The 26105-nt window shown below is 48.6% G+C and overlaps 1 protein-coding gene across 8 annotated transcripts in view; it reads right to left on the reverse strand.

The window, feature by feature from the left end:
* LOC137216322 (F-box-like/WD repeat-containing protein TBL1X) overlaps positions 1–26105 on the reverse strand; it is a 231348-nt gene that overhangs the window by 134457 nt on the left and 70786 nt on the right. For all 8 annotated transcript variants that reach the window (XM_067722255.1, XM_067722252.1, XM_067722257.1 and 5 more), the window contains one exon: positions 9645–9719. The gene's annotated coding sequence lies outside the window, so the exon portion shown is untranslated. The remainder of the gene's footprint in view (positions 1–9644; positions 9720–26105) is intronic.

Below are 26105 nucleotides of genomic sequence, written 5' to 3' on the forward strand. Positions count from 1 at the left end.
ACAAAATGACCACTGGACCCTTGGACAAGTTGGTAATTTTAAGAACTGTATTTTTAAAAACAGGAAGTCGAGAGAGAAGACATTTATTCCAACTTTACATGCAATAAATGAAGAATGTACGCACCTGGAAACTATTTAGATTGGCCTAACAATATCGTCTGGGTTAAAGGAAAGTGGTTGAACCTACCTCATCCAAACGAGCTACGGGGACCCACTTAGACGAACTGCGGCATCTCATCACGTTACCCAACCTTTCCTGAGGAGCCTGCTCCCAGTTTTGCGCTGCTGGAGTCATCCAGGTCCATCTACAAACCTGTTTCAATACTGCACCGCCTTCAGCAGGCCTGGTATCTGCCCAAATGCGGAGCACACGGCGTCCGAGTGATTCCCGGGTGCGGCGCGCTCGTCACGGGCCCCGGTTTACCCAGCACACGGCGTCCGAGTGATTCCCGGGTGCGGCGCGCTCGTCACGGGCCCCGGTTTACCCAGCACACGGCGTCCGAGTGATTCCCGGGTGCGGCGCGCTCGTCACGGGCCCCGGTTTACCCAGCACACGGCGTCCGAGTGATTCCCGGGTGCGGCGCGCTCGTCACGGGCCCCGGTTTACCCAGCACACGGCGTCCGAGTGATTCCCGGGTACGGCGCGCTCGTCACGGGCCCCGGTTTACCCAGCACACGGCGTCCGAGTGATTCCCGGGTACGGCGCGCTCATCACGGGACCCGGTTTACCCCAACCCAGGGAAGGACACAACACCTTCTAAACTTCAAAGAGCCCTGTTGTGCTATACAGTGATTCCTGGGTACGGCGCGCTCATCACGGGCCCCGGTTTACCCAGCACACGGCGTCCGAGTGATTCCCGGGTGCGGCGCGCTCATCACGGGCCCCGGTTTACCCCAACCCAGGGAAGGACACAACACCTTCTAAACTGCAAAGAGCCCTGTTGCGCTATACTTTGGGGGACGGGGCAGGTGCTAAAAGACAAACACACATTTACAAGGATACTTATCTTAAAAATCCTCAACTTGGAAAACTGTACATTTTCATCTTACAAACCTCCCTTTATTACCGGGTTGGCCAAAAGGTTTGCTCGGGGTTTTCCGTAACCTCTTATGGAACATCTAACTCTTTCTGGCCAATCCAATATTTTGAGAGCGAATGGTTCACTGGGTCATTTTGATCTTACTTTTACACACAACCATACAAAACCCTGTACTGGAATGTTCACAGTAGCATGATTCCCGTGGCCAAACTGTGGAAACAACCCATGTCCATCAACGGATGGATGGACGGACAAAACAGCGTCTAGCCCCACAATGAAATCGTGTTGTTTGGCTGTAAAAAGGAACGAAGCCCTGACGCAGGCTGCGGCACGCACGAAATCTTGAACACAGTATGCAGAGCGAAAGCAACAAGTCACCAAAGGCCATGCATCGTATGACTCCATTTATACGACAAGTCCAGAACAGGCAAATCCACGGGGACAGAAAGCAGATCTGCAGTTGCCAGGGGCTGGGGAGAGCGAGGAAGAAACGGGGAGTGACTGCTAAGGGGTATGGGGCTTCTTTTGGGGGTACTGAAATTACTCTGAAATTAGATTGTGGTGACGGCTGTACAGCTCTGTGAATACTCTAAACACGATCGAATCATACACTTTAAGGGGGTGAATTTGATGGACATGAATTATGCCTCAATAAAGCTGCTGAAAAACGTGGCTTTGGCTGAAGTGTCTGCAAGCCATCCAGCCTGGGCGACGAATCGCAAATGCACTCACACAGCTCATTCCTTCTCTGAGACAGTGGAGGCAGCCAGCAAGCAGAGGATGTTTCCACTCTAGGGAAGTGTGTGTGTGTGTGTGTGTGTGTGTGTGTGTGTGTGTGTGTGGCAGGGGCACTCACTTTTGATAATCACTTCTGCAGTATCAACAGAAGGGAACATTTTCACAATCGTTTCTGCACTTCCTCCAAGGAACAATCTTTCTTGCTGGGGGACATGGACACACGGGGGCAGGAAGTCTGTCCCAGCCATGACTCTGGGATTCCAAAAGCGATTCCAAAATGCAGTAATTCAGCTGCCATTCCCAAAATCCCTGCACGGCCCGGTACACCCCACTCCGTGCGTCCTGCAGGCGCTGCAGTCCTGTGACACCGGGAGGGGCGCCCGCTCGCCAAGCCTCGCGTGCACCCTACCTGGCTGACACAGAGCCTGTGGTGCGGACACTCCTCAACCTCCAGACACTAAATGGACGCGAAAACTTGCTTTAGCCACTGGGCCCCCGAAGCCTCCCGGGGGTGCGGAGCAGCTCTGCCCATGCCCGGGCTACTACACGAAGGAGGCATCTCGCTCTTCTCTCAAAGGGAGCCCACGGCTGCAGCATCACAGCATCAGGAGCAAACCAGAGAAGACACAGCGCAAGAAACAGATCCCTGACAGGGTGATGTATTTTGTGGCAAATCAGGTCACGCCAGCCCTTGCTAGCCACAGTCCAGAATTTCTTTATTCACAGTTCAAGAACTCACCGCAGCTGCAGAGTTTACAGGTTTTGAGAGCCATAAATCCACCTGCTCCCTGCTTATCTGAATTTCATACAAGATTAATATTCTACCTACGTCCGCTGACAAACAGCTACAGAACGCAAAGTGACAATATTCTATGTCAGTAAACGCTGTGACAAGGCTCAGCTGAAAACACACTGGGAGCTTAGATTTGGCGTTTTAGAGGAACATACGTTGTGTAAACCAAACACTATGTCGTCACACAGAAAAACGTCTTCAAAGTGGATGGAGGTCTTCCCTGGTGGCGCAGTGGTTAAGAATCCACCTGCCGAGGCAGGGGACACGGGTTCAAGCCCCGGTCCGGGAAGGTCCCACGTGCATCCCACAGGCAGAGCAACTAAGCCCGTGCGCCACAACTACTGAGCCCAAGAGCCACAACTAGTGAAGCCCGCGCTCCGCAACAAGAGGAGCCACCACAATGAGAAACCCGTGCACTGCAACAAAGAGTTGCCCCTGCTCTCCACAACTAGAGAAAGCCTGTGTGCAGCAACGAAGACCCAACGCAGCCAAAAATAAATAAATTAAATAAATACATTAAAAAAAAAAAACTTAGGGCTCCCCTGGCGGTACAGTAGTTGAGAGTCCACCTGCCGATGCACGGGACGCGGGTTCGTGCCCTGGTCTGGGAAGATCCCACATGCCGTGGAGCGGCTGGGCCCGTGAGCCGTGGCCGCTGAGCCTGTGCGTCCGGAGCCTGTGCTCCACAACGGGAGAGGCTGCAACAGTGAGAGGCCCGTGTACCACAAAAAAAAAAAAAAGAGAGCACGGTGGGACGTGGGCTGGCACAGGGTACCATTCTGAACACTTCTGCTACCCATCAAAATACTTCTATTGCTCTCTCCTGTGGAAGGGAACGAGGCAGGTGGGATGAACATATAAGCTCATCTCAGAAGGCAGTTCCTACATCAGCAGAGAAATGTGTTAAGGGCACTTGAGGAAGAGTACAAGGAAGATTCTGGAGTGTTCCGTGTGCGTACCTCATCATTTCCCCACACACCGCCTGGAACACTTTCTATGTCTAAACAGTGGTCACAAGTCAGACATAAAGGGACCCGACTTTAAAATAGTTCTTTGTAAACCATTCAACTATCCATCGATGGGGGAAGGGATAAACAAACTATGGTGCACACACACAGTGGAACATTATTCAGACACAAAAAGGGAAACGGTTCTGACACATGCTACACCATCGCTGAACTGTGAAGACACTTCACTGGGTGAAATTAACCAGGTACGAAAGGACGAATCTTATATGATTCCACTTGTATGAGGTCCTTAGAGCAGTCAAATTCAGAGACATAAAGAAGAACAGTGGGTGCCACGGGCTGGGAGAGGGGAATAGAGAGTTGTTTAGTGAGTGCAGAGTGTTAGTTTGGGAAGGTGAAAAAAGCTCTGCGCGCGGGTGGCTGCACAACAACGGGGACATACTTGACGACACCGAATTGTACATTTAAAAATGGTTAAGATGGGAAACAAAACTGTCACCTACTGGGGAAAAAATGGTTAGGATGGCAAATTATATGTTACGCGCATTATCACTATAAAAAATAATCCCTTGTCAATGTGACTTAAATAGCTATTAAGTAAAGGCATGAACTTTCAGTTACAGTCTTGTGGAGGACTATTTTCATGTCGGGGGTTCCCTTAAAAATTTGCTAATTGTGCACAGAGGAATCTTATAAAAGTAGGAACTTGGGGACTTCCCTGGTGGTCCAGAGGTTAAGACTCCAAGCTTCCAGTGCAGGGAGCGCAGGTTGGATCCCTGGTCGGGGAACTAAGATCCCGCATGCCTCGGGGTACAGCCAATCAATCACTCAATCAATAAGTAGGAACTTGGAGGATCCCACAGTTTTTTTTTCTGATGGCCGTGCAGCATGCCTTGTGGGATCTTTGTTCCCCAACCGGGGATCGAACCTGGGTCCTGGGCAGTGAAAGCGCCGTGTCCTAACCACTGGACCACCAGGAACTTCCCCGCAATTACTCTAAGTAATAAGATCTAGAATTATTACTGACCATAAAAAAATTATGCAAACTTTCTAACAGACTATAAATTAAATGAAGTTGAAGTGAACTGACGCCTATGAATTGACACATACCATCACATTGTCAAAAATGTATTTCTTCCTGCAAAGGAAAACAGAATTTAGGACCAGAAATCCAAGCATGTTCTTTTCTAAAAGTATAGTCATACTGCGTATTCGTGACATCGTAGGAGGATCAAAAGCTCCTGACCACGGTGCTTCAGAGTAAATGCCGACAGCCACCAAACTACTGTGAAAGAAGACAGAGGGCGATATTCAACACGTTCCAAGTTTGGGGCCAACTCCCAAAGCAGCCAAGCTCATACTACTGACATCTGGGGCCAGATACTCCTGTGGTGTGTGACGGGGTGCGGGAGACTGTCCTGTCCATTGTGGGATGTTTGGCAGCATCCCTTGACACCAGTATCACACACACCCCCAATCAAGTCAATCAAATGTGACCATCAAATATGTCTCTAGACTTTGCCAAGTGTCCCCTGGGGGTAAAAACCGGCCCGCACTTGAGAGCCACTGTCCTACACCAAGAAAGAGATCTCTGGGAACCACCCATGTTTACAAGGAAAACCAAAAGGAAACACTAAGAAAAACAACATACTTTGATTTGGTACAAGAGCCAGAAGTAGCAACAGATGTCAGAAACGTCTCATCGTTTTCGGGCCAGTTTACAACCAGAACCGACAGCCAATTTCAAGAGCTTATTCTTGAATTTAATTAATCAGAACGTAATGTCTCTTTGCATCAGATTCCATCGTGCAGAAGCTCACCAGACTTTCAATCCCTCAGCTGGGACATGGCTGCTCGCGACAGCCCTCGCCCAGCCTGTGTGGGTTCGAGAGGAAAAGAGTAGCTTCTCCGGGGAAAGCAGTTTTCCTGATAACCTGGAGGGAGGCAGTGTCTGTGGGGCTCTACCTGTGTGTTCTGGGCATTCAAGAAGACAAACGTTGTTTGAAAGAAAAGTACGCTGAATAAATCTGAACCGAGGATCGGAAGGGAGGAAGGAAGGGCTGAATCACGCTATCAAACAGCACCTAATCAGGCACTTTTCATCAGCTGGAGACCACGGAAAATGCAATCGTTCTACCACATGGAATGCACGTCTTTAAATCAACGGGCTATGGTTCCGAGGGCACCCGGGACGCTTTGTGGCTTTCGGTAAGACAAATGAGCAACACCCCACTCTAGCCCATGGCACCCCAGGCCTGCTGAACAAACCCCACCCCTCCCCGGGCTGCCACCTGCACCAACTTAGTATGGAAACCCCTGCAACCGGTTTGGTGTTTAACACAACAGTCCACCCAGATGAGATCCACAAAAGACACTGTTTTGTCCTTGTTACTGTGTCCAGTTCTAATTACTTCTAACAGGAAACTCTCTGGGCTCCAAGGAACCACTTCTCTCAGAGTCAGGGCTCCTTTTAATGACAGCTACTGGGCTCATTTGAGCCCTTCTTGGATTTTATGAATAGAAAGGAATTGGTGAGAACTGGCCACCCATTCCAGTTACTAGGAACCCCCTACCAAAAAAAAGAAAAAAAAAAAGAACAGCAGAGAAAAATGAGAAAGCAGAAGGCAGGTGCTTAGAATAAGCAACACGCATGTGCGCACACGTGCACACACGCACACACACATGCATGCACACGCACACGCACACGCACACACAGAACGCAGCTCCAGAGCAAACACTGTGTACACCGGGGTTCTCCATCACTTCCAGACTGTGAATACGGCAGGGGAAGTGGGGAAAGGGCAGGAGGAAGAACAGGAATGTGCACGGACTCCACGTGCTCAAGACAATGTTGCACACGTTGTACCGAAACACTACGAAGCAGGGATTAACCTCCTCGTTGTACAGAAAAGAAGACGAGGCTCAGAGGATCGAAGCAGCTTCCCAGAAGGGCCAGAGGCGCGGGTGGCGGAAGCAGGAGGGCTCTCCTCCTCTCCTCCCTCTGTCCTTGCACTACAACGACAGTGACAAAGGGCAGAACAGAGGACACTACTCAGCCTCTCACTGCCTGGATGACCGATTCAGGTGGCAGCGAGCAGCCCCTCTGAAGGCAGCTCCCGCAGACGCGCACGGGCAGCGGCTCTGGGCGCGCAGCCAGGTGGCTCTCGGCAGCACGAACGTGGGTGCATGCCCCGCGGACGGTGGCTTTGCCTCCCATCACCCCGAGAGCTGACAACGCCTGCAGGGCTTCCCCAGGTTCCCAGGTGCCTGACCCTCCACGCCGACCGCACACAGAGGCCTCCAAAGGGGGAAGCAGCTCAGCGGGACAGCGGGCTTAGCTCCCTCCGAGGTGGGTCTCTTTCTGTCCACGAAAGGAATCCATCCCCAGCGGCGGCTCAGATCCCAGCCCTGACGCTGGCGCTCTTCTCTTTGGTGGGGGACGCGGGGTGGCTTGCCCTCCGCGTCAGCCGGGCCAGGACTCTCTCCTGAGCAGCGTCCTGAGGGTGGCGAAGCCCAATGCCATCGCTGCCTCTTCTGAGCTCGGCAGCTCCAGCACTGCCCACGTGACCCGGGGAGACCCAGGGCTGCTCTGTGCCGTAGCTTCCTTCTCTGGACAACAGAGGCGACAGGGGCACCGACCTCGCCGGACGGCGTGAGGAATAAACGGGGCCGGAAACCAGCATCTGGCGCACACCGAAACCTGTGCCTGGGTGTTCACGGCAGCTCTGTGTGTCGCAGCCTCAGACTAGGGAGATCCCAAACGCCCTTCAACGCATGAGTGGATAAATACACGCTGGTGTATCCAGACTGTGGAATACGAGGCAGGCGCTGGCAGTAATACACAACATCCGGGATGGATCTGAAGTGCTGGAGGCTAAGCCGCTAAAGGCAGTCTCAAAAGGCCACACGTTGCATGAGTCCATTTCTGGAACATTCTTGAAAGGATGAAATGACAGAGACGGAGAAGCCAGTTGCCGCCAGGAGCTGGAGAGGGTGACCATACAGACGGGGCATACGGAGCCTTCCCCGTGCTGACGGAAGAGTTCTGCATCAGATTACAATGGGGGTTGCTCGAACCTACACGTGATCATATTCCATACACTGTCCACATGCACACACACACGCATGCACACACATAAGAACTGCTAAAATCCAGATAAGGTCTGCATTTGTGTCAACAGTGCCGATGTCCAATTTCCTGCTCTTGGTAAGCAGTACCTTCACGTAAGATGTTATCAGCCGGGGAAGGCGGAGGAGGGTGCCCTAGACTTCACTGTACTATTTCTGCAGCCTCTTTTTGAGTCTAACATTACTTCAAAATAGAAGCCTTCAAAAATAACGGTGTGTGATCGATGAACAGATAAACAAAATGTGGTGTATTCATACAATGGAATGTGACTCGGCAAACAAAAGGAATGCTACAAAGAAACCTGAAAACATTATGCTACGTAAAAAAGAAACCAGTCACCAAGCACACGTTACGTGACTTACTGCATTTACGTGAAACGTCCAGAATGAGCAGATCCCCAGACACTGACCGTAGACCGGTGGTGATCAGGGGCTGGGGGAGGTGGGAATGGGGAGTGACTCCTAACGTGTATGAGATTCTTTGGGGAGGGATGAAATGTTTTAAAATCAACTGTGATGGTTGCACAACTCTGTGAATACCCTGAAAACCACTGAATTGTATGTGCACTCCAGATGGGTGAATCATCAGCTGTGCGAATTATGACTCAATAAAGTTGTTAACCGAACTATGGCAACGTCTGGCACACAGTGAGGTGCTATGGAAGTATTTTGCCACGATACACTCATCCTTCTTCACCCGTGGGGGCTGGTTCTAAAGGTCACCTTTGGCGCACAAACATGGCAGCTCTAACGCTAAGAGAATCCGAATCAATGTCCTTTAGGCACTGTGCAGACAGGGTCAAGTTCAGAGTCCTTGCCTCCTCCTTATACCTTTTCTGCCCCTCCCCCCAGTCCCCTGCATTCCACCAGGCTGGCTTATCCACTTTTCCCTAAAAAAAGAAAAAGCTTTCTTATTCCTGAGTCCTCACCTGTGCCCAGAGTCCCCGTCTAGAACACATTTCCTCAGTATGTACTGAAATCCCACGCAGCACCGAACCCAATCCGAGTGTCCCTTTGAAGACACAGGTCCAGCCTTCCTCAGCTGCTCTAGCACAGGCTAACAGACCCTTCCTCGGAGTTCCCAGAGCAGGAGATGTCAGCACCACCCATGGCACACCCCATGCCCACCACGGCTTTCCAGCACCTGTAATCCCTTACCCCAAAACACAAGACACATCTCACACAGCCTGGTATACTCCACAGTGCTCCAGAAGCAACAGATTCAAAGGATGGTCATCCCAGAAACAGGAGACTTTCATAAAAGGTGGTCTGAAAAGGCTGCTCTTGATGTGGGTGAGAATCGGGCCTCGCTGTAAACTGGGTGAAATACAGCAGCCAAGATGGCAACCCCAGAACCCAGACGGCCCTGCTCTCGGTGAGTCTGGGTTCTCTGTACCCCTCACAACAGTCCACGTGGGGCTCAGACAGCAGGAAAACGCCTCCCCAGGGGCCTACAGCACAGGCCACGTTGCCTCACAGTGGTGCCAAACGAGGTTTCTATGGAAAATTCTGGTTGGTCCACAAGCAGTGGATGCCTGTCATTTTCCAAACACATTCTGAGAGGCACATGCAAGACAAAGGGAGCCTGTGAAAGGCGAAAGAGAGTCAAAAAACTCTGTTTATTGTAAATCAGCCATCTTTGGAAAAATACGTACCTGAAATGCACATGGGAAAACACAGCCGCGACGACGCCTCCCTCGAAAGCACACGCACTTTAACAACCATCTCCCTTTCTCTCTCCTAAAATCTCTGACTTCCAGGAGCTAAATAAAATAGGAGCTTGCTGCGAAGTGCCGACGCAGACAGAAAGCATGTTCTGGTCACCAAATCTCCTCTTACAAGAAATCCTGGGAAATCCCTGTTTCCGGTACGCACAGCCATACAGTAATAGTTAATTTTTAAGCCCAGAAAACGTGGAGCGGCTGACAGGATATTCATTACGGAATAAGAAAGAATCCATGTTACAATTCCACTTACTCAGAGCCAAACGTAGGCAAACCCCTTCTCCCTTCGAGGGTGTATTTTTTAGGCCTGTTTTCTGTCTTCAGTTACCTGTCAATGAAAAAAATACCCAAAGTCAGGCAAAACATATCAACGAAGACATCTCGAATACATTCTCGACCGTTCCCGAAGCAGGCAGACTTCTGAAAGAGGAGGTCTGAGGAAGCTGAAATAATAACAGCGTCAGATGGTAGACAACCACCGTAGGTGAACTGCAGGCTTACGTCTCTATGTAAAGCACATGATGTGACTGTCCACACACACAAATCTGTTCAAACATCTCACTATCTGAGAACCGACTGTGATCACATCAGCAGGGAGTTCCAGTAACTGAAACATCTACCCCATCTCTCAGTTTTCTCTAGCATCCTAAAACACGCTAAGTGACAACACAGGTATTTCTAGATTCAACGCAACTCAGCACGTGCTTACTGAGAACGACACGCCCGGTCCTGTGGAAAGCGGAAGCGCTGCTCAGGGCTGCCCCGGTTTCCGGGACACCTGAGGTCTGCCGTCATGTGACACTTACCCGGCTGGACAACGAAAAGGGGGGATAGGGGGAATCTCAGTGAGGGGAGATCAGTGACAGTAAACTCGTCAGAAAACTCACAACGAGACCGTTTAACAGGAGAGAAGTGATGACGCTCAAACTGGTCGTGGGAGACAAGTGACCAGCAGACAAGGAGCTGAGTTTACACTGGGGCCTGGGATGGAGCTCTATGAGGAGGGAGCCCTTGAATGGGAGCGACAGTGGCCAGCAAGTGCAAATGTCCCGTGGCGAGATCGACCTTGGCGACTGGGAGCCAGGGAGGAAGGCCAGTGCACTGGGCAGCAGAAGTGAGTGATCGCAGGTCCTGGATCACAGAGGACTCTGCAGCCCTTGGAAAGGAGTCTGATCCTTTCTTCTTGACCTCCCTTCACCCAGCGCCAGACTGAACGATTAAAGAAAATATGACCATCTTTCTACTTAACAACCCTTCAGGGGCTCCCATCGTTCTTAGAACAAAACCCAGAGAATATCTTGCTCAGCAGAGGAACACAGTGGCTCACAAAGCAGGCGGGGAGGATGAGAGACAAGATGGAGAGGGACGCACAGCGTCTGAGGTGTCTGGAGTTGTGACCCGGAGGACGCACCGGTAAGGCGGAGGTGTGCTGGGGAGGGGACGGAAGAAGCAAGGACAGCTTCTAGGTTCAGAGCTTGAGCAAAACCTGGAAGGTGGGGCCATTGCCCAGGAGGCACGAAGGCTGAGCGGAAGAGAAATCAAGAGTCTTTTAAGGTGTGAACTTTGAAACTGCCCATCGGCTCTCCAAGCAGGCTGTTAACTAGGTGGTTAAACACACAGGTCTCAGCAAGTGGGAGAGGTCACAGTCACAGAGTTAAGTCCGGCAGTAACCACGACCTCTGAAGCCGTGGGCCTGGATGGGAGCATCGGATGCAGGACTTCTCATCCTCGGCACTGCTGGCGCTTAGATGAGACCGCTGTGTCTGCGGTGGGGCCATCTTCTACGCTGCAGGATCCTGGACAGCAGCCCAGGCTCTTCCCACTAGACACCGATAGGAGTCCCCCATCCTCCCAAGAGGTGACAACCAAAACTGACCCACACTGCCCGTGTCCCCTGGAGGGCATTCTCGCCCCTGTGAGAACCACTGGTCTCAAGATGACCATGCTGAGTGAAGTAAGTCAGACTGAGGAAGACACGTATCATACGCTATCACTTACATGTGGCATCTAAAAAACGGATACAGGGAATTCCCTGGCAGTCCAGTGGTTAGGACTCAGAGCTTTCACTGCCGAGGGCCTGGGTTCAATCCCTGGTCAGGGAACTAAGATCCCACAAGCCGTGCAGCACAGCAAAAATAAGTAAATAAAAACAAATAAATAAAAAATAAATAAATGATATAAATGAACTTACTTACAAAACAGAGACAGACTCGCAGACATAGAAAATAAACTTACAGTTACCCAAGGGAGAAGGGGGGAGGGATAAATTAGGAGTTTGGGATTAACAGACACACACTACCATATATGAAATAAAGAACAAGGACCTACTGTAGAGCACAGGGAACTATATTCAATATCTTGTAATAACCTATAATGGAAAAGAATCTGAAAAAGAATAGATTATATATATATAATCGACTATATAATATATATAATTGACTATATATGTTATATATATAGTCGACCATATAGGTAATATACATAGTCGATTATATATGTGATATAATCGACTATATATTATATAATCGACTATATATATAATATAGTCGATTATATATATATTATATATACTGACCACTGAACCCTAAGAAGGACCAGGCCAATGAGACAGAGGAGAGTACAGCAAAGTAGGAGGAAATCCAAAATAGTGTGGTGTCCTTGGCTTCTAGTGACAGCCGTCTCTCAAAAATCAGGCAAAGACTAGCAAATAACTGCTACTGAGATGGCGTACAAGGACGACTGCGGCTGACAGGATGACCAGGACTCAGGCACGCCGTCTTCTCCACATGGAAGAAATCTAGAGAGGCTTCACGGAGGAGGTGGCACTTGTTGGCGCAAGAAGTCAGGCAACGTAGAAGAGAAAGGGGCTACTGCTTGAGTGGTACTGGAGGCAACGAACGGGAGCAAGAGGAAGGTACGGAGGTTTCCCAAAATACCGGCCGGGGGATGCTCTTGCTATCGTGGTACTTAGGAATGAGGATGCTGACAGCAAACAAGAGTACCCGAGGGCCGGTCCGTGGAGAGAATGCGGCTGCCTCAATCCAGCAGAGGGAGGAAGGAGCCGCCCGAGCACTATGGACCAACGTCACTCTTTGGGCCACCAGTGTAAGGACAGCTGCAGTGGTTGTGCATCCTGGCTCCAGGACTGCCCCCAACAAAAGCGGGGAGACTGGAGGACCAGAGCCCTCCCTTTCTGACTTGCTTCTGCATCATCCTAGACCCCCTACCCCCCCCGCAGGGGCTCCGTCTGGACCATCAGGAATTGGAATTAAGGAGCCCCTCATGAGCTTCTGGCTTCTTTTCTTTTGTTTCATTTTATCTAAGCTGACAAGGAAGGGCACACGCTCCTGGCAGATCACGCTCAGAACGCTGAACTGTATGGAAGTGCTGACAAAACATGCCAGAGGCCGGATCCATTTCACTGCCCTGTTCTGCCTTCCTTCCACAGCATTACCGTGAATGTGCAATTTATTTGTTTAACTGAAAACGTTTAAAAAAAAAAAAAAGAGCAGAGTTACAGGCCTCACTTTGCTCCTAATTAATTATAAGAAACTCTCTGAACCAGAGATTCCTCAGCTGTGAAATGAGGGTATTAAATTATTTATGAGGTTTCATCCACATCAAAAAAAAAGAAAAACCTGAGGAACCATTTTCCTGTTGACTTCCTTTGTAAATTCTAAGGGAAAACACCTTGCAAGGAACTGAACCAAGAACTTGCAAAAGAACTGGTGGGGGAGGGAAGAGGGAGGGGAGGGGGAGACAGGAGGAATGTATCTCGTCCTGCAGCCAACGGAGCAGAGAAATGTATCCAAAGCGCGCATTTCTCCCCCAAAGTTGCCATAATGATTAACATTTCCACTCTGGAGAAATTCAGTTGTATCATCCTGAAAATAATGTGAAAAATCTAAAGTATGTTTTCCGAAGCCACGGTGCGTGACAGAGGAGCCGCAGTTTCCTCCTGACTCCTTTTCTTTTTTTCACTGAGCCCTGAATTAACTGGGCCAAGAGCCAGGGGCTAAGACACATTCTGGTCCCAAAGGCACGGGTGGGCTGCAGCGGTTCACCGTACCAGAGAATTCCAAAGCACTTCATTTGCTCCGTATGGGGTTCAAGTTCTTCGTGATGAAGCTGCTGTGTCCTGCATTACCCATACTGTGCTGACCAGTGTTTTCATATATTGAGATGATTCATTCCATACCAGATTTTAAATCCTTTAAATCGGTGCTTCTCAAATGGCGCTGATTTCGCCCCCCTGCCCCAACCCCGGGACACCGGGCAACGTGTGGAAACATTTTTAGTTGCCAGGACTCCGGGGAAGAATGCTACTGGCATCTGGTGAGGCCAGGGAGGCTGCGAAACATCCCACAGCACGCAGCGTAGCGCCCCCTCCGCAAAGAATGATTTGGATCAAATGTCAGTATCACCAAGGTTGAGAACCCCGAACCTGAACCGTACTAAAATTTCTATAATTCTGCCCAAGGTATATATACTGTATACTTTCATTTTCCAAACCATTTTTATTCTTTTCAAAGTGATACACGTACACAGAGGAGGCGAAACACTCCTCCTTTTTCACTGCAAGCTTTCCAGCACCAGCTACCCTCAATGCTACTTCACAGAGCAACCACTTTCAAACCTTAGAACTGCTTCTGTTGTTGGCAGTGCTGCCTAGTACGGACTCCCATGTTTCTAAGTAAGCTGCTTATAATGTATCCTATCAACATCAGATACCACTTAACTTGATTTTCTCACACATGGAAGAGGAATTTTGGTTTTTTAAATTCCGATCACCAATCCTGGACTTACCCTCCCACGTTTCCCCAACAGTATAACATTTGGGGGGTTAAATCTAGACGGCACACGTATTATTTTGACAATGGAATCGGCACCGCTGAGCAAGCAGTACAGTGTGATTATGATTCCTTTCTTATGCAACTCTTACATTTTCCTGGGATTATTAGTTGCCTCTGTTTTTATTTTCTTTGATAATTCCTCCAACACCCTCCACAACCTTTCAATTTTTAACTCGGATAATCTGTCAGTTCCATGTCTATCCTGCCCTCACCCCCACCCCCCTCTCCCCAAATGTATACACACCAGACCTTCCTCTGGTCTCTGCTCCAGTCTGTACTTGTCAGAGGTGGGTCGGCTCAGAGCAGATGCCCCGAGATCACACCAGCATCCTGAGAATTCCTTCCGCCTCCTTCTGTTTCCGGGACCCCAAATCTTCCCCTTTCTTGGATTACTCTCTCGTTCTGATGGGACCCATTCTCTAGTAGCTTCCTGAGAAGTGATGTATGAGAGCTAAATTATACTGATAGCCTGAACACGGAAAACCACTTTATGCTACTCTTAATTAACAACCAGGGAGGGAATGACTTCAAAATTGAGTGAAAATAAATTTTCATAGAATTCTAAGCTCAGTCTGTTTTCTAACTTAAGAAATATGATGTCATTCTGATTCAAAATCCTTCCTATGACTTTTTTTTAAATCCAGAAAGTGCTTAGATACTGCCTTTATCCCTGATTTTCTAAAATGACACGATGATGAGCCTTCATGTAGTAATTTTTTTGATGGGCTGAATTTTTATTCACTGTTCTAGTCACTTGGTTTGAAAGTTCTCTTCTTCAGACTTGAGGTATTTTCCCCTCCCTCTCTTTCCTGGAATACCTGTTAGGCAAAAATCTAGCTAGCCATCTCCCATCTGATAAAGCTTTCCGCACTGTACCTTCATTGTCTAGAAAGGTCTTCATTTAGCCACGTGTGACTACTGAGCAGTTGAAATGTGGCCAGTACGACTGAGGGCCTGACTTTTACACTGAATTTAATTTTAATTCATTTAATTTGAAGAGCCACACGTGGCCAGTGGCTACCATACGTGACAGCACAGATCAAAGACTACGACACAGAGGAAGAAAAGACAGCGATGGAACATCAGTGCCGACAGCACCCACCCCGAGACGACGTTAGACACCAGTTCAGAAGAAAAACCTGAGGGCAATTTCCAAATCCCCGCCGTTACTATTTCCAATACAAGGTTCTGTGATTTAATTCCTTAGGGCCTCCTTCCTCGTTAAGAACGTGAGCAACTTTCAGAACGCTATCACACAAGCAGCAGCAGCCCTCCGCACCCAGGACTGGATTTTATTACACCCAGTGTGTAAACAGGGCAACCGAGGGCCCTCTTTCATCTGAGGTGAGATAGGAAGGTCCCTCACAAAAGAGAAATTTGTACCGTACTCACAACATCACAGCAGTAAGTAGCAGTGAGACATAAAAAATAACAAAACACAAGACAACTGGCAGGCTGCTAATGGCAACTCCTCTGAATGCCACCTCACGACGGCAGTCGGGGAGCCCTCACCCCATCACGCCTGGGTGTAGACCACGGCTCTCCACGTATGCTTCGGCAAGAAACACTGCTTCTGCACAGCGGATGCTCCAGGGGATAGAAACTAGAACAGCACGCAAGGCCTTCTCTGTGCATTCATCCATTCGCTTACTCATTCAACAAATGTCACAAATATCGTAAACTGTCACCTATCTATTAGCAACAACCGAGACAGAAAACAGCACAAAACCAAACTGCACAAGTCCTGTGCACCTGCCACAAAGCCAACTAGCCTCTTGTTTCATCAGACTCCCTGAGAACCACTTTATCATGGCTGAGTACAGAACACAGCCTGCATGCCACAGCTGTGCCTTCAAAGCAAACAGCACGATCACAACCAAAGAAAGTCACTCTTCGTTTTTAAACTTTGAAGAAAAACAAACGTAGCACTGTAGGTATAGGGAAATAAATATTCAGGAAACATCATTCATTTTTAATTTAAGAATCAATGGGGAAACATATTTTCTTCATATACTCTTCGGGTAAGTCATTTAATATCCATTCATTCCTGCAAAATGACATGGCAGGTCTTACAAGTTCAGCGTCAAAGTGTGAGTTATTCAAATGAGGAGAAAAAGCGACACTCACCAAGACACATATAAACTTGATTTCTTCTTTAAAGCGTTATGACACTAACAACAAGTACTTAATGCTTGTAGAATTGGCAAAATCAGGATTGTGAGCATGCGTTGACGTATATGAGCACATATATACAGACATGTGTGTCATTTGCCCATCACCCCACGACAGCAGACTCAACCATACACATGTCACACGTGACGAATGAAAAGCACTTTCCCAACTCACACCACGATATGCCAAATAAATCCCATATACGAAGACCAAGACAGGACCTGTCACATGAAAATCTGGTATGAGAGAGGTAACGTAACATGACCCAATTGGGCTTACACTTATATAATCCATCCAGAGCTAGCATCAACGGAAAAAAAACACAAAAACTTTAATAAGGTATCAGTCGCACAATATTTGTTTGTAAGCGTTAAATTTTATTCAGTGGCATGAAATTTTATTTAGTGAGAGAAAAAGAATCACAACGTTTAAAGATGATACATTGAAGTATTAGGATAGGGACTTCCCTGGTGGCGCAGCGGTAAAGAATCCGCCTGCCAACGCAGGGGACACGGGTTCGAGCCCTGGTCCAGGAAGATGCCCATGCCACGGAGCAACTAAGCCCCTGCGCCACAGCTACCGAGGCTGCTCTCTAGAGCCCGCGAGCCACAACTACTTAAGCCTGCGCTCTAGAGCCCGTGCTCTGTCCGCAGCGAGAGAAGCCACAGCAATGAGAAGCCCGCGTGCAGCAACAAAGACCCAACGCAGCCAAAAATAAATAAATAAATAAATTTATTAAAAAATAAATAAAGTATTAGGAAAGCATGATCTTTCTTATTCAGCAAGTTGTCAACCAACAGCAATCTGAATCTCTCCCCGCAGATATAACACCAAACTATCAATGTAATCTTCAGGTGACACATCAATTTCTGGTCTATAGATGACACAATGAGGGTACCATGGGGTAGGAAAGAATGCCAGTGAATCTCGTCCTCAACTCCCAAAGCACTCTCTCCACATTCTGCAATGAGTACTAAGCGTACTTTTAAATATAATTGTCAAGCACGTTATTTATTCACTGAAATTATCACAGAAGTTTCTGAACGCCATATGGTCCTGGTGTTCAGGTTTCAGTTTCTATGATGTGCAAACACATCCTACTCCCCCAACCCTCACCTGGAAAGGGCAAGTGTACCGTCCTCAATTTCATTTAACAACACAGCAAGCAAATCCCTTTGGGAAAACAATTAAATTCAACTCTGTGCTTACCTAAATACCTCAAAATCTAGGACACCAATGGCAATGCTCAGCTAACGCAAGAACAGAGTATTAAAACACACGCACACACACACACAAACAGGCACACAAACACATCTTGCTATTCACAAACCAAAGTGCTCCTTCAAGTGTCAACCTCCCTATTTAGGAGATCAGAAAGATGTCCTAGGTAAAAATAAAAATTTAAAACTAAAACCAAAACACCCAACACTCTCACACAAATACACTAGAGCTTCACCATACTGAAAGACGCTCAAGAAGCCTCATAAGGCAGAGACCAAAACTATGCAACTCTCTGATCCTTCCCCCTTTGGAAACAAGATGCCCTCAAAGTGACTTAAACCCCAGCCTTTTCCAAAAGTGGGGAAAAAATTTTTTTTATTTGTCAAATTAACGACTGGGAGGTGTTGGGTCACTAGGAATTCTGTTTCAGTTTGCACTGAGGGTCAGTCCTGCCCCCAAGTCTTTAGACCAGTGGCTCCCAGCTGGGGAAGACTGCGGTCTCCAAGAGATGTCTGGTGACATCTGGAGACGTTTCAGGTGGCCACACCTGGGGCTGAAACGGAGGGTTTCTCCATCACCAGCCAGCTCAGGCAGTTCAGCTCACAAACACGTCTCCAGTCTGTCTACAGCTGCCTCACGCACCCCACAGACTCTGTCTGGCCCTGCCGTGCCTCACCCCCGACCCCCAATCTTCTGCCCCGGCTGTTAACAAGCTCTCCTAACTGGTTTCACATTCTCCAGCCTTGCGCCTTTGAGAGAACGCAGGCGTTCAACCCTGAGAACCGTATCACCGATAGCATCTACAAGTCACCTGTCCTTCTCACCCTGTCTGCAGGCTCCCCACTGGATCCACGCCTTGCTGCCAGGGGCATTTCTTCCAGGCACACCCCTGGGGTCCCATAGTGAAAGTGAGAACTGAGATGCAGCTCGGCCTTAGCAGCTCTTCTGGCTGGGATACGGACATGTCCTGTTATTCTACCCAGGATGCACTTGGCCTGGCAACTACGAGCTGGGGAACTGCGACCAGAAGGGCTGGGACAACCCACCCCTGGCCGGCTGTATGCATCCTCGGGCCAGGCTTCCCCACGCCTCCAGCTCCAGGTAACTGACTGAACCCTCACAACAACGTTAGGGGTGGCCCCCACCATGCACACGCACAGAAAGGACAGAGAACCCTCCCTGGCACAGACAGAACACCACTAAGTATTGGATAAAACTCCTTTCACCACCGTGGTCCACACATTCCGGAATGAGCTTACAGCCTCGTCACCAAGTATACGTGTGGCCCCAGACAAGAACCTGTGAGCCTCGTACTTCGCTCTCCCTGTAAAAACCGGGCGAAGGGCGCCTACGTTACACGACTGTCGGGAGGAAGAGAGACCCTGATTGTAAAACACACAGCACGGCTCCTGGCCCATCAGAGCTCTTAATCAGAGGCCATTACCACTGGCTGTTATTACCGGGGAATAGCCAGGCCCTGGAATGATCCAGAAGAGTCACTCCAAATCTTTCCTTCTCATAAAATCGCGAAGTAGCTATTCTTCCTGCACTAATTCTTTACACTCGTTTAGCGGGAGACCCAGAAGAACTTTTACTTCAATAACCTTGATTTCATTTCCTGCTTTTCAGCTAAAGTTATGAAGCATAATCAAGGCTCTGAGGCCCAGTTTTCAATGGAGTTTAGCGGAAAGTGCTCTACCACTCTGGTGGAGATAGAAAAAGAATTTCTTTTCCGCTCCATTCAATGTACCTTTAAGCCCAGGAATTTATTTTTTAATGGCTTTTCTCCCCCAGTAAAATTAAATGATTCAGGACTTTTGTTCATTGTTACGAGTCTTTCTTTCATAGACTGGTTTCTAAAGAACTTTAATTTTCATGCCTGAAAGGCCTCAACAGTTTAACTGGGGTCTGCTCAGCAGCTGCTTCTGACACTGTCCTCATCACACTAAATTTAGACATACACTTTGCCCCGATGGACTTCAGCAGGAAGCAGCCGCATTAAAGTAAGATGCTGCTGGCGCATCAGAATTCAAAGGCCACTGTAAGCCAACAACTTCCAAGAAGACACCGCACTCTCTCAGTCACTAAAATACCTCATCATTTCCCACCTGGGAAAAGAAAAGAAAAAGAAGATTGGAGGTGGGTCCCAAACACACACACACACGCACAACATAGCAAAAATAACATAATGAACTGGGTCAATTAGGGCAAACAGAAAATAATGGCACGAAAAAATGAGACCAAGCTGAGAAAGGTGAGGACAGGACCCAAAGTTTGCCGTCAGACACAACGTTACATCAGTTGGAAGGGAACTCTATAAATCAGACTCTGAGTTTCCTAGACATCGTTTCAAAGAAACAAATATAATTAGATGCCTGACTCACAGTATCCAAAAAATGAAGGAGACACAGATACCAAAAACACAGCCTCTAGAGTTTGCTGCACATGTAAAATTTCTCCCACGGGTCCCAGAGAGGAAACTGTGGACTCGGTACTACTCTACCCTCAGTAAATGCTGTCCACCAGATTTTCATTGGGTCACTTTTACAATAACCCTCGGTGTTAGATAACCACACAGCACCAAAGCACAGCTCAGTAAATCGAATTTACAAGTGGATAACAGTATGGTAGCAGCATGTAGGTCTCCGCACAGCCCAGCTTACTCCAAAGCTACGTCTTAGAAGTGTTCCAAGTCCCAACTGGGTGGCGGGTCTCCTGGGGTCACAGAAACACATTACAGTACATTGTAAACACATTTCGGTGCCAATAAATATACCACTTCTACAGTATTGTTTCTAATGGTTGCCTAGTAACCGACTGTATGGGCTGGATCATACTGTGATTTTCACCACTGCGTTCAACTGCTTGGTATTGTAAGCGATGCCCCAATAAAACAAGGAGAACCATTTTTTAAGTGTCAAAAACTTTTGTGAACCACCTACACTAAAGAAAAGAAAGCTGGGGCTTCCCTGGTGGTGCAGTGGTTAAGAATCCGCCTGCCAATGTAGGGGACACGGGTTCGAGCCCTGGTCCGGGAAGATCCCACATGCTGCAGAGCAACTAAGCCCGTGCGCCAACTACTGAGCCTGCGCTCTAGGGCCTGTGAGCCGCAACTACTGAGCCCGCGTGCCACAACCACTGAAGCCCGCGCGCCTAGAGCCCGTGCTCCGCAACAAGAGAAGCCACCGCAGTGAGAAGCCCGCGCACCGCAACGAAGAGTAGCCCCTGCTCGCCACAACTAGAAAAAGCCCGCCGCAACTAGAGAAAGCCCGCGCACAGCAACAAGACCCAGTGCAGCCAAAAATCTTTTAAAAATTAAAAAACAAAGCTGCAATTTATTACCTGATGTTTAAGGGAAAACACCTAATAGCAAGAGTACATAATGGCAGTAAATTCCAAGGTGCCTTTGAAATTGTTTATGTTTCTGTTAATCACAATAGGGTCTAAAGGTATTTGCAGAATAGCACCACACAGGACACGTGAACCATGCCTGGTATGTGTGTGAACAAATCTCCAGGCTTCCTGAGAAATAATTACAAAATATGTGGCATTAAAACTTTTCCACAAATTCGAGTTGAGAACTTCAGGAAAAACATCACGAGCTAGCCATGACCTTTATCTCGGGACAGCAACGTATTCATCTGTCTTTCTGCTGGAGACGATCCTGGTTGATCCCCGTTGTCCCAAGGTAATTATTAACAGTGCTGCCTTTCCCTCTCAGAAGTGCCCCAATTTGGACAATAAATTATACGGCCGCTCGAGTCAACAACCAAGATGGCCTAGGTTTCAGAACAACAAGCTAGGAACGCGAAGGTCCCAGACATGGGTTTCTGCATCAAGAAAAGGGAAGTTACTAAACCTGGAGCTCCTAACACAGCGGAGCTGGTGGAAACGACCCTCGGTCGGAACCATCTGAACTGTAAGAGGAAGCTTCCTACTCTGCTGTCCTGAAATAATCCACTCCTTCCACACAGCCAGCAAGTGTAAGGACCAGGCCTCATCCTTCCCGCTCCTCGGGGACACCTGGCATTGCTGTTTCCATAACCCTCTCCTCCACTGGCTCACGTAACGGCCACAGTTATCCAAGTGAATGGGTCCAGAGCAATCCAGCTGGACTGCAGGCTCCACGAGGGCAGGACCTGCCTCTGCTTTTAGTTCACCCATGCCTGGCAACTAGGAGCCACTCAATAAACACGCGTCGGATGAGTCAATCTCTTTCTCAGATCATTTCTCTGCTTCTTCTTCATCCTCGATCCACTAAAGGTAGGCATTTCCCCAACACCCCACCCTTGAATTTCTTTTTCCTGCAGCTCTGTTCTCTTGTAAGGTCATCTAACACGGTAGCCCTCTTCGCAGGGAACGCCAAAGCTCTCTTCCTCCAAGGCAGTATTTCCTCTGCCTGCTTCAGTCTCAACCTGGGTTCCTGTCCAGTCCCCAAAGATCACTACTTCAAATGTAAATGTCCATCTTCTCCCAGTCTCTCTTGACTATGTCCTATGACTCACCAATTGTTACCCTTCACATCCAGGCCCAGAGCTTTGCTGCTCTCACCTTGGACTCATCCCTTGCCCTTTTCTGACCCCCTCCCAACAATCCATCAATCGGGCCCCAAGTTTTATGCACAGAGCATCCCTAAACGTCACCTCTCTCCACGTCCACTACCACTCCCCAATCAGCCTCGGGATGAGTGCGTACAACTTCCCCCTGCCTCGTCTTTCCCCCTGCAAAGCCGCACATAAATCTTCCCAAACCAAAGGTGTGATCCTAACGCATCACTCAAAACACGTAATGGATGACAGCACTGCTCCGGAAATACGTAATGGCTGACAGCACTGCTCCGGAAATACGTAATGGCTGACAGCACTGCTCCAGAAATACGTAATGGCTGACAGCACTGCTCCGGAAATACGTAATGGCTGACAGCACTGCTCCAGAAATACGTAATGGCTGACAGCACTGCTCCGGAAATACGTAATGGATGACAGCACTGCTCCGGAAAACACCCAACCCACACCTTGCAGCTCCTGACTGAAGCCCTGGTTCCTACACAGCCAGAAAAGCAGGAGGCAGGGACTAACACCACGTCAAGAATAAGCTGTTAAACTACCGTAACCGATGCCCTCTACGGTAGCAGAGTCACCCCTCCGCACCCCAGTTGTGCCCATACTAAGCCCCAGAACCTGTGAATATGGCAGGTTCCCCGGAGCGGGGGAAATTAACTGTGCAGATGGAATCCAGGTCGCTAATCTAACCCTACAAAAAAAAGTTATCCTGGATTATACAGGTGGCCCAAAGTAATCAGGGGAGTCCTTTTAGTGGGGAAGAGGGTTTCAGGACAGCCAGTGTCCAAGCAATGCAATGTGAGACTCGGCCATGGCTGGCTTTGAAGAGGGAGTAAGGGGCCAGGGGCCAAGGAACACAGGCGGCTTCTGGAAGCTGGGAAAGGCAACAGAAAACAAAACACGACAAACATTTCCCCCAGAGCCTCCAGAAAATAAGTGTCCCTGCAGACACCTCAATTTTAGTCCAGCGAGACCCGTGCTGGACTTGTGACCTCCAGAATGTAAGTCATCTGAAGCCACTACGTTTGTGGTCATTTGTTCCAGGAACCACAGGAAACAAATACGCCTTCTGCTTGCCGAATACCAGTTCCCTGCGTACTATAATCCGTTTAAGAGGGATTATAATCTGGGCGTCAGGGAACGTACGGTGCGATCCACGTGTGGTCTCTATAGCTGCTCGAGAAGCTGCAGCACCAATGCTGGCTGCAGGGAGGACTTCTGTCACTCCGGGTGGCATGAGGGGGAGGTGAGTGGGGACCCCGAGGGTGAGCACCTCCTTAAGTGTCATGCCTCTCCGGGGGGCTCCCTCACCGCACCCCTGTCGGGGCCTCACTTCCTCAGCACCTGGCCCCAACTCCCTGTGGCCCCTGCAGTGCCAGGTTTCGTGTCCTATGGCCGTGCCGTCTATTCCCCGATGAGGATTCTGTTCTGAAAACCTGCGCTCTCCTTCCCGATGCTTCACCCCTCAGCCCGTCCCTTCAGAGTCCAAGCGAGTCTTGCAGCAGGCGGGGCTCTGGGAATGGACTCGCCCGTCCTGACTCATCCTCTGTGCCCGAGCCCCGAGTCTCTGCGGCCTCGGGGCGGGTGGGGGGGGTGTCAGTGCCCACCGTTTCTTCCTCTGTTGGGCATCACTCGTTAATTCCTTTACTCTCCCATGTGCTCAGACCAAGCTTTATGAGATGCTCATTACCTACAGAGACACAGAAGATCCGCTCGGCTCCTTTCTTCAAGGAACTCGGGATCTTTAAAGCAGGCAATGAAAAGCCCTCATTTCCTACTCAGCAAGCGACGCTGTGGGCCTTATAACTGAGGTTCAGGAAGTTCTTTGAGAGATGATGACAAGTGCTGGTGAGGATGTAGAGAAACTGGAACGCTCACATGTCGTGGGTAGAAACGGAAAATGACACAGCCACTTTGGAGAACCGTCTGGCTGTTCCTCAGAAAGTTACACACGGAGTGGCCATATGGCCCGGCAATTCCACTCTGAGAAATATACGTAAGAGAGGTGAAAACATACGTCTACACAAAAACCTATAAACAATGTTCACAGCAGCTCATTCATAATAGCCAAAAAGTGGAAACGGCCCACACACCCATCAACTGATGAGTGAATAAGCAAAATGTGGTACATTCGTAACAACAAAATACCATTCAACAATAAAAAAAAGAGTGAAGTACTGATTCACGCAACCACATGAATAAACTCTGAAAGCAGTTTACTAAGGACTCCCCGGGTGGCGCAGTGGTTAAGAATCCGCCTGCCGATGCAGGGGACACAGGTTCGAGCCCTGGTCCGGGAAGATCCCACATGCCGCGGGTGCAATGGAGCCCGTGTGCCACAACTACTGAGCCCATGTGCCACAACTACTGAAGCCCGCACGCCTAGAGCCCGTGCTCCGCAACGAGAAGCCACCACAACGAGAAGCCTGCGCGCCGCAACGAAGAGTAGCCCCCGTTCGCCGCAACTAGAGAGAGCCCGCGCGCAGCAACAAAGACCCAGTGCAGCCAAAAATAAATAAATAAATTTAAGAAAGCAGTATACTAAATGAAAGTTCAGACACAAAAGATACACATTATATGATTCCACTTGTTTGAAATGTCCAGAACAGGCAAATCCACAGAGACGCAAAACAGATTGTGCTGCCAGGGGCTTCATGGGTAGGGGAGTAGTGCCAACGGACAGAGGGATTCTTTTTAGGTGATAAATGTTCTAAAATTGAATTGTGGTGATGTCTGCACAACTCTGTAAATTTACTAAAAATCACTGAATTGAACATGACAACAGGTGGATTTCGGTATGTCAAGTATGCCTCAATAAAGCCGTTTTTTAAAAAAAACCCTTCTGAGATCCTTCAAGCAAAGATTGCCTATGTGTACGTGCGCAGATGTACAACAAAATATACAGTTGCACTGTTACCACACAATCAAGAATCCAGAGACAACTTCCAATTTTTTTAAAAAATGAAAATTCTCCATTTGCTCTGTTACAAAGGATTTAAATAAGCTCACTGCCTCGAATATGAAATGCCTAATTTGCATAATTTAAGTTGGTAAGAGGCCTGCAGACAGGCTTTCTCATTCAAATTACACCTGAACAGTAAGGTTTATTGAATCAACTCTTATTTATACATAACATGATTTTCAGCCGGTTTGCGATGAAAACTGAACACGTAAAACATTTCTTCTTATGGTCACAACAGAATCCAGAAGACGAAACTCACTACGGTATCTGCTTATTAGGACTCAAGCATCCTAACACCTGAAGCCCTAGTTTAAGTGGATTTTAAATTCAATATAAGTGGATTAAGAAATTCAATTTTCTGGTGTCACACGTGACAAAAGCTTCAAGAATGACAGTAAAGTATATATTTTTAAATTGCCCAGTAGCTAATAAACCTGTCGTTGGGCTTCTTCCAGATGGTGTAAATTTCAGCACTGCTTTAAAAAGAAAAAAAAAAAAAAGGACGTATGGAACTCAGACACTCTGATGTCAGCTCACTTCTGTGAAAGAACTCTTCTATGTCGGACTGAACCATCATTATAAAATCAGAATTTTGTAGGGCTATTATTTTTCCCAGGTTCTGCAAAAGAACATGGTCACATCTGGTCAATCTTGGCAGCACACGTCCCACTGGGCAGAGTCAAGATCAAGGAAAACGGCGACAGCAAACGCCGCCAGGCTGTTTCTCAGCGCGAGAGGAGGAAGCAAAGGCCTGGACCCCGACCTCCTACCGCTTGTTAGCCGGACCCCGACCTCCTACCGCTTGCTAGCCGGACCCCAACCTCCTACCGCTTGCTAGCTGAACCCCTTCGACCCTGCGTATGAAACTCCTGACTGTAGCACCTAGATGGGTGTGTCCCCTATCTCAGTTTGCTATGGCTGGTGCAGCAAATGACCACACACTC

This window comes from Pseudorca crassidens, chromosome X (assembly GCF_039906515.1).
Source record: "Pseudorca crassidens isolate mPseCra1 chromosome X, mPseCra1.hap1, whole genome shotgun sequence".
NCBI lineage: Eukaryota > Metazoa > Chordata > Mammalia > Artiodactyla > Delphinidae > Pseudorca > Pseudorca crassidens.